Source organism: Spermophilus citellus (genome assembly GCF_964194105.1).
Source record: "Spermophilus citellus genome assembly, chromosome: 13".
Lineage (NCBI taxonomy): Eukaryota > Metazoa > Chordata > Mammalia > Rodentia > Sciuridae > Spermophilus > Spermophilus citellus.
Window position 1 is genome coordinate 6,823,514 of NC_138193.1, and position 13,473 is coordinate 6,836,986.

Consider the following 13,473-nt stretch of genomic DNA (forward strand, 5'->3'; position numbering starts at 1 on the left):
CTTGTTGATGTGTTGGATTACATTGATGAGTTTTGAATGTTGAACCAGCCTAGCACATCTGGAAGGCATCTCCTTTGGTCATGGTATATAAATATTTTTATACAATTCTGAATTTGATATGCTAATATTTTGTTGAGGATTTTAATGACTGCATTCATCAGAGATATAGGCCTATAATTTTTGGCCCCTTTTTGTCTATTACTGATACGAGGTATTGTTAGAAACTCCATAAAATAAGTTGGTATTTCCTCCTATTGAATCTTCAAAACTTTTTGCATTGAATGGATGTTACTTATGTAAGATTTTTTCTAATGAAACCATGTGTTTCAGAGATTTCTTTTTTTGAGAGATTTTTCTCAATAAGTTTAGTTTCTTTAATGTTTTATTACTATTCAGATAGTCCATTCCGAGTTGGTTAAGTTGGCGGTAGTTTTTGGTTTGAGGGAGTTAGTTCTTCTAGGTTGTTGAAAATGTGAGTATAAAGTATTACAGAATGTCTCTTTACTTCCTATGACTGGGGATTATGTAATAATATCCCATGTTTCATTCCTGACATGGATGATGTCTTCTCTCTTTTCATCTTTATCGGTTTTTTAGATATTTATCCCCCACCTTGCAAAAAAACACTCTTTTCCCATATCATTTTATTTTTTAATTTTATTGGCCTGTGCTATTAATGTTTTTTTATTCTCTTTTTTTTCCTGCTTATTTTCTATGTATTTTGTATTCTTTTTCCAGTTTCTTAATGTAGGAATTTAAATTATTAATTTGAGATCTTCTTTCCAAGTGTAAGCATTTATGCTATGAATTTTTCTCTCAGTGCTGCTTTACCTACATCACATATATTGATACATTGTATCTTTCTTTTTTTTCTGTTTTCCTTGATTTCCTTTGATACTTTTTCTTTTACCCACAGTTTATATAGAAGTGTGTCATTTAGTTTCTAAGTGTTGAAAGGATTATAGACATTCATAGCTTTCTTTACAATTTCATTTCTTTAAAAAGCTAGCTTAGATTTGTTGTATGGTTTAGAACGTGGTCTACCTCATTAAATATTCTGTGGACTCTTGATATATGTTCCTTTAAATTTATATGTGTTCCTTTAAATTCATTTCTTCTGTACCCTGACTGATTTTTCACATTGTAGTTTTATCAATTACTAAGAAAAGACTGCTGCAGTCTGCAACTTTAATTGTGGATTTGTCTATTTTCTTTTGTAGCTCTATGAGTTTTGCTTTGTGTATTTTGATTTTGAAAAGAATTGAACTTTTCACAAATAGTCTTTTAATCAAAATCATAGCATTTCCCAATGCTTTCTCAAGTCTCATTTTAAATCTATAAAGTTGTGAGGGTTTCCTTCAAAAATAAATATTCTTAGAATTTTTTTATTATTTCTACTTTAAAATTTACTAATATCAGTTACTGGTGCATACACACTTAGGATACTTAATTCTTGCATGATATATCTTTTTCCATCCTAAGCTTTTAACTTACGTATGTTGTTATATTTGAACTGAGTTTCTTGCAAACAATATATGGTTAGATCATTTCTAATCTACTCTGCAAATATTTATCTTTAGTTAATATATTTAGACCATTTCTTTTTAAGATAACAAATGATGTGATAGACCTTGCATCTGAAGTTTTATACTTTGTTTTCTGTTTATTTTCTCTGTTCTTTGTTTCTCTTATTCTCTTTTTCTGTATTCCTGTCAAATATACGTATACACTTTTTTTCATTGATTCCATTCTGATTTGTTTATAATGTTTTTGAGAATATGTCTCTGTATAGTTTTCTTAGAGCTTGCTTTACTAAAGTTCAGTTTTAAAAACACATCTAAATAAAACAAAATCGAAAAAGCTGCTCTTCTAACATAGTAAGTAATACTGTTGAAAATTTTAAATCAGACATAATAGCAAAACATGAAAAGTGTCCCCTTGAAATCATGACATTACAAGAATACTTGTTATTAACATTAATATGTACCTTCTTTTGAAAATTCTAGCTAAAGCAACAAGACAAGAAAATAAATGAAAAAGTTTATACCTGGAATAGAATAAGTTCATCTTTTTATTCTTTTGTTCAATTATTTTATTGACTTCTAGAAAAACAAAAAGTTAAACTTTTGAGAATTGATAACATTTATTGGTTTGTGACTAGCTATAAAATAAACATGAAAACAGTTTTCTGCAGTCAAAATTTTAAATGAAAATGTAAATTTTACAGTAGAAATAATAAAAAATCCTAAGAATATTTTTTTGAAGGAAACTCTCACAACTTTATAGATTTAAAATGAGATTCGAGAAAGCATTGGGAAATGCTATGATTTTTATTAAAAGGCTATTTGCAAAAGTTCAATTCTTTCAAAATCAAATAATTTACTTGGATTTCAATAAAATGATTGAGCCAAATTAGCCAACATTATTTTACAATGAGAAATGAAGATGAATGACCAAAAAACATTTAGAAATGGCAAAATATTGAAAGAGGACTTGACCTATCTATCAATTAGGTATAATTAAAAATGTAATGCTGGCCCTAGACTAGCCAGACAGATTAAAGATATAGGGAAAACACTTCAGAAATAAAACATAAAACACAAAAATTATTTTATATACAACAAAACACTTATTCAAAACAGTGAGAGAACTGACCATTTGATTAAAATTTCAGGATGCTTAAGAGGATGGTGCATTACATTTTTTCATAAATTAAATTTCCTTTGAATCTATTAATATATGTCCTGACTCCTTTTTATTTTCTTAAAGATACTAGCCAGACATTGAAAATAGCATTCTTGTTTTACAAAATTCCCCAGATTAATTTATTAAATCTCCTTTTATTATATAATAGGTTTTCTTCCTTTAGTTTACCGGTTTATTGTACTCTTATTTTTCCAACCTTCATGTTATGAATCACTTCTATTATTCAACTCTTTTTTTTAGTATAAAAAGATTTTGTACTATAAATTTGTGTCTAATAGAACTTTCGCAACTTTCTGTATATTTCAATGTGTGTTTTTATTGTACTTATTTATTATATTCCACAACTGTCATTTAATTTATTAAAAAAGATAAGTATTTATAAGTATCTGTTCACTTTTTTTTTTTGGTTAACATTTGGTTTTATTTCACTGTTGTTAGAAAATGGGTGAGATAGTGTTTTGTGGATAATACTGAGGTTTGCTTTGCACCATATATAACCTTATTTACACTGTCCACAGAAACTTAAGCTGTGTCACATAATTATGTATCTGTAATATTACATTAACGTAGTTGCATGATTTAGACCTTATATGCTCATTAATTTTATTTGCTTGTGATCTGTTAAGAACTCATAAAAGTGTTTCTGAATCTTTCACATGTGTTGATTGTCCCCTCTCTCCAACAGTATTTACTTATATAATTTGATGCTATGTAATTCTGTGCACAAACTTTTATGATCATCTTCTTCTTCTGTGATTACACACTTCACCTTTAAAAGGAAAAAAAAAAACTTATTTAAGACCATAAACGTATAAATTGAATATAAAAAAGAATATAGATTCAATATCTTAAATGTACATAATTTATTCAGCTTCATATTGATTGTTAAGCCTAATATTTAAATATGTATGGAAATTCTTATTTGCCTCATATCCCTTCAGGAGAATATTTTTTAAGGTAAAATGAAGTACCCTAAAGTGATTAAATCTCATAATATTCTTAAACCATCACAATTATCATTTAATTATTTAATTTTATACAATCTCCAATTTCTCTAGAATCATTTAAGTGATCAAATCTCAGAACCCTATTTTCCATTAATTTCTAGGTACTTTTAAGAGGCTAACACAACTTGAGAACATCCTTAACATTTTTTTAAATTTATATATGACGGCGGAATGCATTACAGTTCTTACTACACATACAGAGCACAAGTTTTCATATCTCTGGTTGCATACACAGTCTATTCACACCACTTCCTGTCTTCATACCTGTACTTTGGATAATAATGATCCTCACAATGCACCAACATCCTTAACTTTGACTACTTCTATTTGACAAAGGCCATGGATCCTGTATCTCAGGAAGGACTGCTCTAGTTGACTTCCAGCATAGTAAGTGTTGCAAAAAGTCTTGTTATTCTGAACATTTCCTTCATGGGGATCAGAAATGTTCCCACTGGATACAGGTTTTCTTTAGAAAAGATTTTAATTATTGCAGCTCTTTTTATAAATCTCACCTCTTCTCATACCTTGCAATGCTTTCAAATGCAAACTGATAGTGTATCTAAACAGCGCCTAAGCAAAACAGTTCATGTTCATCTCTTGAGACATCTCACTGAAGTCTAAGCTATAGATTTAATGTGATGTTTTGAATCATAAAGGTTAGGAGTTTACAGTCATCATTATAATTGAAAGTTTATTTTCCTATGATGAAGTCACTCTAGAATAGCAGACACCAAATCTTACAACCGTAGTAAACTCTGGAAGGTAACTTGAAGATCATTTGTCAAACTGTCTTATTTACAGATGAAAAACTTGCCCAGGAGAAGTTCTATGATTTGGGAGTAATAAAGGAATCATAATGTTAGTGGCATTTGCGTTTTCCGAGCAAAATAAGACTGAGGCAAAAAGTTGCATTCATTCATGGCATAATTGAGATCAAAATAAACTGAGTATCTAAATTCAAAAATTCCTCAAGTATTAGAATGAATTTTATTTATAGTTTCACATAGCCACATTATTTGCATGCTTTCTGATTAAACACTTGGTCGATGATGACTATTTAACCACAAGAAATTCAATACTCATGTTTTTGGCTAACATTTATTATTGATTATGTGCAGACACTAAGTTGAGCATCATACATATGTCATATCCTTTAAACCTCACAACAATTCCATAAGGGAGATAATGCCATTATTCCTATTTTATAATACTAATCCTCTGAGCTCTTTTATCTGTGGAAATTTAAGGACCTTGTTCAAGTTCATAGATCTAGTATGAAAGACATGTAAGACAAAACAAAAAACAAACAAACGAACAAAACCACACCTTGTACCTCTAACTCCAAACTGTACCTCCCAGGTTTTATGGAAAGTTTGACTAGTGAAACGTTTTAGATGAGATTCCTTTGGATCTCTTTGTGATGTTGTGTTTCCCACCACTTGCTCTGCAGGCCTTACTTTTCATGCCTGAACAAGGTCTCTCTTTCAGAGCACTGACCTTGGGGCTCCAAGAGGGCACCCCCAGCTCCCTTACTCCAAGTACATCTCTCGGATTTCACTGGTCCCACTGACCAACCTGTGGGATCCAACTGAAGACGAGACCACTTAACATGACTCTCTCACTAACTTCTTCTCTTTGCTTGCTCCCCTGATTCGATCACCAGTTCCTCCCAGGAGTCTCTCCTTTGGATACCATTTTGCACACAGACCCTCACTTTCCCATCTGCTCCCCAAGACTCCAGCCAGGATGTTCATGCCTGCATCCCACATGACCAGGGCTCATGGGCTCTGGTGGGAATCATCCCAGCCAGATTCTTTTGTTTTCACTTTTGCATCTCATTTTTCTCTTGGCTGTCAGAGACACTTTCCAGGATTCTAAGGAAATTGTTTGCAAAGAAGTTCGACTCTGCTTTGAACACTAAAAAAAGGAATCTTGTTTGGATAAAGGTTTTCAAAGAAACAATTACTTGTTTTTCCTCCTCAGCTTTTGCACAATGAAACATTCAGCCCTTTGACTTTCCAAATTGCCTCAGCACAAAATAATGCCCAACCTCACTGGAGAGCTAAAACATTGGTATCTGTTTCTATTTCACAATTTTCCCCTTGTATAGACCCTCTGAGCTCAGGTACTTGGAAGTCCAGGCGGTTGACCAAGTGGACAGCAGTGTATGTCTGTCCAAAGATGGAGTGAGCCATACCACTTACACACACACACACACACACACACACACACACACACACACACACACAGGCTCTGGGAGAAGAACATTTTTCCATCACTGGATGAATGATACTGTCCTTTAGTCTTCTTTTCACTTGCGTGCCTACCTTCGTCTCCTACCCTCCTATGTGAAACGGACCATGTTTTCCCCAATACAACATGACATCACCTCTGCCCACAGTCACAGATTTCTTTTTAGGTCAATCCATCCACAGCTGTCATCATAGACAAGAAATTAGTCTTTTTCCCAGAATTCATAGAAATCCATTTCCCCTGCTCAGGGAATTGAGCCAGGAGCAGCCTTCTTGCATTGGATTCATCCAGGTGAGTCTGAGTATCATTTAAAATGGGTCAGTCTGTTTGATGACAATTGGTCAACTCTGGGTAGATTGTGCCTTTTTAAAATAAAGATTTTTTTGGTCAAGGGCCTCAGGACCTTTTTGCCTTTAAGTCTTACATTTTTCCTCGAGAGAAGAAATATGCCACCGTAACAGGAGAATTCCATTCACCCAGTTAGGAGCTGCAGATGACTGTGACCCACTTGGTGGCACTAGGTAGACATGGTTGGGCTGCTAGAGTCGGAAGGGAACTTATACAGACATCCACGCTCCAGGCCCTTGACTGACAGAAGAGGAAACTGAGACTTTAGAGATGAGGACAAACCCCTTAAGTTTCTCTTTTCCTTACAACATAAATTGAGTCCTTAAAAAAAAAGGGAAACCTTTGAAAACAGCAGAAAGGAGATTACTGTCATCGTTCTCCAAACTCAGCACTGTTATGGCTGTTCTGCGCTGGGACTCAGGACCGTGTTCATGGGCAGAATCTTTCACAACCTGTTTGTGTTGGTAAGCCCCTGAGTTTTAAAAGAAATTATTTAATCATGTCTCTTATAAAATCTCAGTTTAACTAACAATTCTCTTCATTTCACAAGTGGGATTCAGCCAGAGGGCTTAAACCCAAGGGTACATCATCCTTGATATTCAATCAAACCTTCCTAAATAAAGTCAATGGAGAATCCAAGACAGCCAGTCTGAGAATTTGAGTAAAAAAAAAAAAAAACATAAATGCATTTTCTTTTCTTGGGAGGTATTTAGGAGCCAGTGGAGGGAAGAAGACAGCCACCTACAGACAGTGGGATGTCTGAGTGAAAGTGGTTGGAGGAAGTATGGAACCGGGGCAGGGGGTCTCAGAAGAGAAGGGCCATCCCTGGCCAATAGTGATGGTCAGGTATGGGCTCATAAAGGTCAGGTTTCACTGGATGGGCCAAGTCAGAGAGAGATGAAGTTTCTAACTCAGACATATTTCCACTGTGGTGATAATCTATCAATATCTTTAAAAAAAATTCTTGAAATTCTGAGTCTAAATAAAGATTTGAAATCCTAAAATGATTTAAGCCATGCAACTGTGAAAATTCTATGGGAATACCATCCTGATGCAAAGACAAACAAACAGATCTGTTAAAACACACAAGAGCTTTTCTTTCCCCGAGTCCACAGCCTCATGAGGGAGACCAAACAAGAAACTGTCCCCCCAGATGCCCTGAGATTAACAAGGTCTAGTGATAACAGCAGAGGTGCCCACTTCAGAGGGATGGATAGGAGGGAAGCCATCCACTGTCTCTGGGAAAGCAAGGGACCAGGAGAGTAGGTGTTTTCACATCTCTTAGATGGCAGTAAAGACACAGCTAATTCAGAGGAGGTGTACATGGGCACCTTGAATGGCGGGGACTGACACTCTGCATATGAAGTAATAAAACCCACTTCCTCAGGCTGAAGGTGTGTCTGCACACAGGAACAAAACAATTTGATATCACATAAGTGTGGATTTCTAGTAATTCTTCCCCTTGGTAAATTTAAATATACTTCTGTATATTCTGTTCAATTCACATACCACCCAACAGTGTTACTGGATGTAAGGTCTGAATCGTGGGACTCACTTTCTTGAACTGGCAGAGACTTGAAGACAGTTGTTAAAAATGTGAGCACCAAGACTTTTGCCTTTTTGGCTTAGTAAGGAGATATAAAGTGTGCATTTTTCACTAATGAAATTAAAGGAGTCTTCCTGAAAGGCTCCACTTCAACCTGCCCAGCCCACAAGACGGCCATAGATGGCTTCCCAGCCCACATGTCCTCAGATGAGTCCCAGAGAGGGACAAAGACCCTTTTGTGTCCCTCCTCCACAAATGGGAATCAGTTACCAGTAGATTTAAGAACAATTGGGAGCTTTTCCTGTTTTAAGACGAAGCTGGAACAATAGTTCGTGATGACGAGAAGTTGTCATAATTGTTTTAATTGATGTTATTCTTGTGTTATCTCAGTTTATTGTGTATTTACATGCATTTGCTTATCACAGGTCATGCCTGAAAATGGGCTTCCAGCTCCATTTACATACAGAGTTAACAAATCCATCATGGCATACATGTGTATTTCCCAGTTCTACTTGTTTATATCCCATGGGCTCTGCCATATGTAGTCGCTATATAATTCATGCCCACATGTTTATATCACACAGATAATCCATCTGAGATTGATTTCAACTTCACTTTTAAGTCCGGGGGACCCGCAGAACAAATATGCATGTTGAAATACAAGCTGAAGTTGTTATTTTGCTACAGAAAGAACAAAAAGAGCTAATGGTTGGGTGTTTTTTTTTTTTTCTTCTTCTTCTTTTAACTCTTTGTTATGGATCTATTTAAAATAATGTTCCTGTGGTTTGTTACTCGAATTTGCTTGTGAAAAAGGACTCCATTGGTACACTGCAGTTCTCTAATGTCATACAAGGAGTTTCGCCTCGCATTCCCCCGTGAATCCCTCAACCATCACTAAAAGCAAAAAGACGATGTAAACAAAACCACAAAGACAATCACTCTTGGGGAAATGCATTCTTACATCAAGCATCATAGCACAGCTATGAGACTGACACTCTGTTTATAGATGATAAACATCTATCCACACATTCCTACCTGTCTTTCATACCCCTATATCCAAAGCAGGGCAAAGAAACCAACAGGCATGCCGGGGGGGAGATGAGGGAGAGGGTCATGGTTTTATCTGTTCCACTTACAAACTCACAAGCCACACCTGCACATCTGGAGATGTGTTTTCTGTGAGTTTCATGACTCTGATGTGTTCGTTCACACCCAGTCACACCCATGTGCCGCTCTGGCCATGAGCCACCCACCACCTTTGCAACCCACGTAGGGATATCACCGGGCAGTGAACAGAACTGGGTGAACGAACAGACTGCAGACGTCACTGCACCCGAAATGGATCCATCATCCAGATTGGAAAGGGGTCTCCCTCTTGGGCTTTTAGAGGAACAACCACATGCGGAGGACAAGGAATCTCCTTTAAAGTAGGGGTCCTCGGCAGTGGCTGGCTCTCGTATTTCATTTAATAAAACATCCAAATCCAAACTTGAACCAGGGTAGTGGTTTGTAAGCAAATCTTCTGGGAGATGGGGGGGGGGGATGCAGTGTGAAAAATAGTATAAAAAAACCTGAAGAAGCTATTAGGGTCCATTGTGTCATTCCAGCTGCTATGCAGACATACTTAGTCCATGTGTCAAAAATGCTTACTAAGTTTTTCTCTTAGAGGAAAATGAGCCCTAAGTACACAATAGCCTTTGTGTCTTTCAAAGCTGGATAACACCAGGGCTCTGCACATCTGTACTGAAGGTACCGTGGTGCTGCACCTAAAGCCGGACTCCTCCTCTGTGTGCCTTGCCTCCAATGTTTCCACGCGGCACACATCAGCAGGCAGGGGCCATGCCAAGCTGTGTGCTAGTCACCCTGGGGGATGCAGCCTGGGCCAGGCCTCAGCATCCAGTGCCTTGCAAACATCTCTTGTTCACCAGCTGGTGATGTCAAGATTCGCTGGGGTCATATCACACCGTTCAGTTTTGCACACTAATGACCCAGACACAAATGACCTAGAGCCACCATAGTGTCCACACCTTTAAATCACAGCTGTAGGTGCTGACTGGATTGGCTTGCCTTGCAAACATTTAGGACAAGAGCCCCAAAAGATTTAAAAAATCTTTAAAAAAGGATGTGAATTATCATTAAACCATTATTTGACCCAGCAATCCCTCTCCTCAGTCTATACCCAAAGAACCTAAAAACAGCATACTACAGGGACACAGCCACATCAATGTTTATAGCAGCACAATTCACAACAGCTAAACTGTGGAGCCAACCTAGATGCCCTTCAGTGGATGAATGGATAAAGAAAAATGTGGTATATATACACAATGTAATTTTACTCAGCAATAAAAGAGAATAAAACCATGGCATTTGCAGGTAAATGGATGGAGCTGGAGAAGATAATGCTAAGTGAAGTTAGCCAATCCCTAAAAAACAAATGCCAAGTGTTTTCTCTGATATAAGGAGGCTGATTGATAGTGGGATAGGGAGCAGGAGCATGGGAGAAACAGAGGAACTCTAGATAGGGCAGAGGAGTTGGTGGAGAATGGATGGGGCATGGGGTTATTAATGATGGTGGAATATGATGATCATTATTATCCAAAGTACATGTATGAAGACACGAATTGATGTGAATATATTGTGTATACAACCAGAGATAAGGAAAATTGTGCTCTATATGTATAATAAGAATTGTAAGGCATTCTGCTGTCATATGTAAGACAGTTCCAAACTACCAATTTCCTTGCAAAAAAAAAAAAAAAGTATGTTTGAGAATTTGCAAATAAAGTCCACTTTTTTTTTTTTTTTGATGGTACTAGAGATTGAACCCAAGGGCACCTAACCACTGAGCTACATCTCCAGCCCTTTGTTATATTTTATTTAGAGACAGGATCTCTCTCACTATGTTGCTCAGGGCCTCAGTAAGTTGCTGAAGCTGGCTTTGAACTCATGATCCTTCTGCCTCAGCCTCCAGAGCCACTGGATTACAAGTGTATACCACTGCACCCGGCTCTCTCTTTCTCCTTCTTTCTTCATTTCTCTCTCTCTCTCTCTCTCTCTCTCTCTCTCTCTCTCCCCCCCCACCCCCACCACTTTCTTTCTTTAACACTGTGGTTCAAATCACATCACAATAGTATTTCTCAGTATGAGTGTTAAAATATCAAAAATGTCCTACTGCAGACCTATGGTTGTTACAGAAAATTATTTAATTCTAATCATTCATTTGTTCGAATCTTTTGAATTTATGGAATCTATCTCGGGAGTGGAACATAAATGCAGCATCGCAAATGATGAATACCAACTTCAAAGTGCTTGTGTGAGAATTTATTGCTGACATGGAAATATGTATTGCTGTGCAGTATCACTAGTCAAAATAGCAAGCTTTCATTAAATAATCTATTTGAAAATTCAAAATTATTTTGAAATATGCTGTTTTCACAAAGATATCCTGGTAAGTAGTATAGCATGAAAGTACTTTTATTTCCTATGAATGGCTCCAATGTATTTTATTTTAGTGAACAATTGGCAGTTGCAAGAGTTTGGGATAAATATAAATGCACGAAAACCACAGGGATCTCGGAAATCATTTCACTGCTTTCTCAATAAATAAATCAGAGCATAGATTAAAAGTCAAGATTACAGGAAGCTGAAAGAACATTTTGTGACACCAGAGATTCGAAGCGAGCCTTGTCTATAAGGGGAATAACCGGGCGGCTGGCTGCCTGAGTAGAGTAGGTGAAGTGTTGCTGAAGTAACAAGCATCCCTTCCGGTGAAAGGAACCAAGTGAATCATTATGATCACACTCATTACCACTGGTTTAATAATGGCTCCGTGAAAAGATACGTCAAGGGCTGCAAACTTTGTGGCCAATGAGAGACTGGAGAAATAATGAGGAAAATTGGCTCAATCTTTAAGCAAATAAAATTCCAATAAGCCACAGTGGGGGGGGGGGTGAGTGTTTGGGAGTTGACATTCCTTGGTTTTCGGTGTGAAGGATTTTCTAAAACCTGATTGAAACCAGGAAATCAGAGAGAGAGAGAGAGAGAGAGAGGGGGAGAGAGGGAGACCCACCAGTAAAACAAATTTATTCCATATAGAAAACGTGCTTCAATGTTCTTGTCACATGCTTGTTTAGACATTATTGAGTGTTATGTTTCTGTAAAACATTTCAAAGGTTGATGGAAGTTGTACATTTCACGAATTATGAAATAGTACGCGGCACTCTCTAATAACAGATGTAATAAATGTATTTTGACGCCTATTTAAGAACAGCATTCCTTCTCTTGACACTATAATGTAAAGATGTACAATAGGGAACCCTTACCCTTATATATCAGCTCCCATGCACATAGATCCCACAATCAACGGCAGTGCAGTCAAAGGATCAAGTCACGCATCGTGACACAGGAGGATGAGATTTAAAACTTCCAGCCCAATCCCAATTCATGAGCGTTATATCCAGCAGGGCGCAGTAGCGCACGCCTGTCATCCTAGTAGCTGGGAGGCTGAGGGAGGAGGATCGCGAGTTCAAAGCCAGCCTCAGCAAAGGCGAGACACTAAGCAACTCAGTGAGACCCTGTCTCTAAATAAATTACAAATAGGGCTGGGGTGTGGCTCAGTGTCCAGTGCCTCTGTCCTTAGTACCAGGAAAAAAAAAAGTTACATCCAACCTGGGTCATCTCTGGGGAGGAAGCGCTACGCACCACCTCCCACCTTCCCTGACTTCTGAAGGTATCAAAGCTCATACTGATATCCAACCTCAATCTGCTCTACTGCAGTGCAAGCCTGTTTCTTCTGGTTTTGTCCCCACTGCCTAATGAGCATAATTGGTCCCTGTCCTCTTTATAATATCCCTTTATGTAGGAATAAAATAGTTATTATGCCTCCCTCGGGTCTTCTGTTCTGTAGATTGAGTGTGTCCAGTCTCTGAACCTTTCCTCATGGGTCACATTTACTAAACCTTTTATCATTCCTGAAGCCTCTCTTCTGAGCTCCCTCTCATTTTTTCTGTCGGTGATCCCCCAAACCCAGTCTCCCAACAGAGCCTGTCCCTCCCAGTGTCCTCGCTGAGTAACTGCCTCGCTTGGTTTTCCCCGGGAGCACCTCCCGACCTCCCCAGGCCACAAGCCCAGCAGACGGTTCTCTTTCCTGACGTTTTATTGCGCCTTAAACTGCAGCCATCCATCCACCTGGAGAGAAACTGCCTTTTCTCTGAGAAATCTTCCAACTCTTCTCCACAGGGACAGACAGGGATGGGATCTTGTCACTCCCCGAGCTCTTGTTTGGAGAGCTTCAAGTGTCTTCAAATACAGCCCTCATGTTCAAACTCTTGGGTTCCAAACCACCTTAAAGAAAGGCACCTGATGTGTCTTTATTTAAAACAAAAAAGTAAAAGCATTTTTAGAGCAGTTTTAGCTTCATAGCAAAGTTGAGTAGAAGATGTGGAGAGACCCGGGATCCCTGGGCCACCCCCCACACCCTCAGAGCCAGCCCCCCACCCACCACGGCTGTGGAAGCCTGATGGACTCATTCTCTAACATCGATGAATCCCGTGGACACATGGTCATCACCCGGAGTCCAGAGCTTACCTTGGAAATCCACAAGGGTTGTGTATT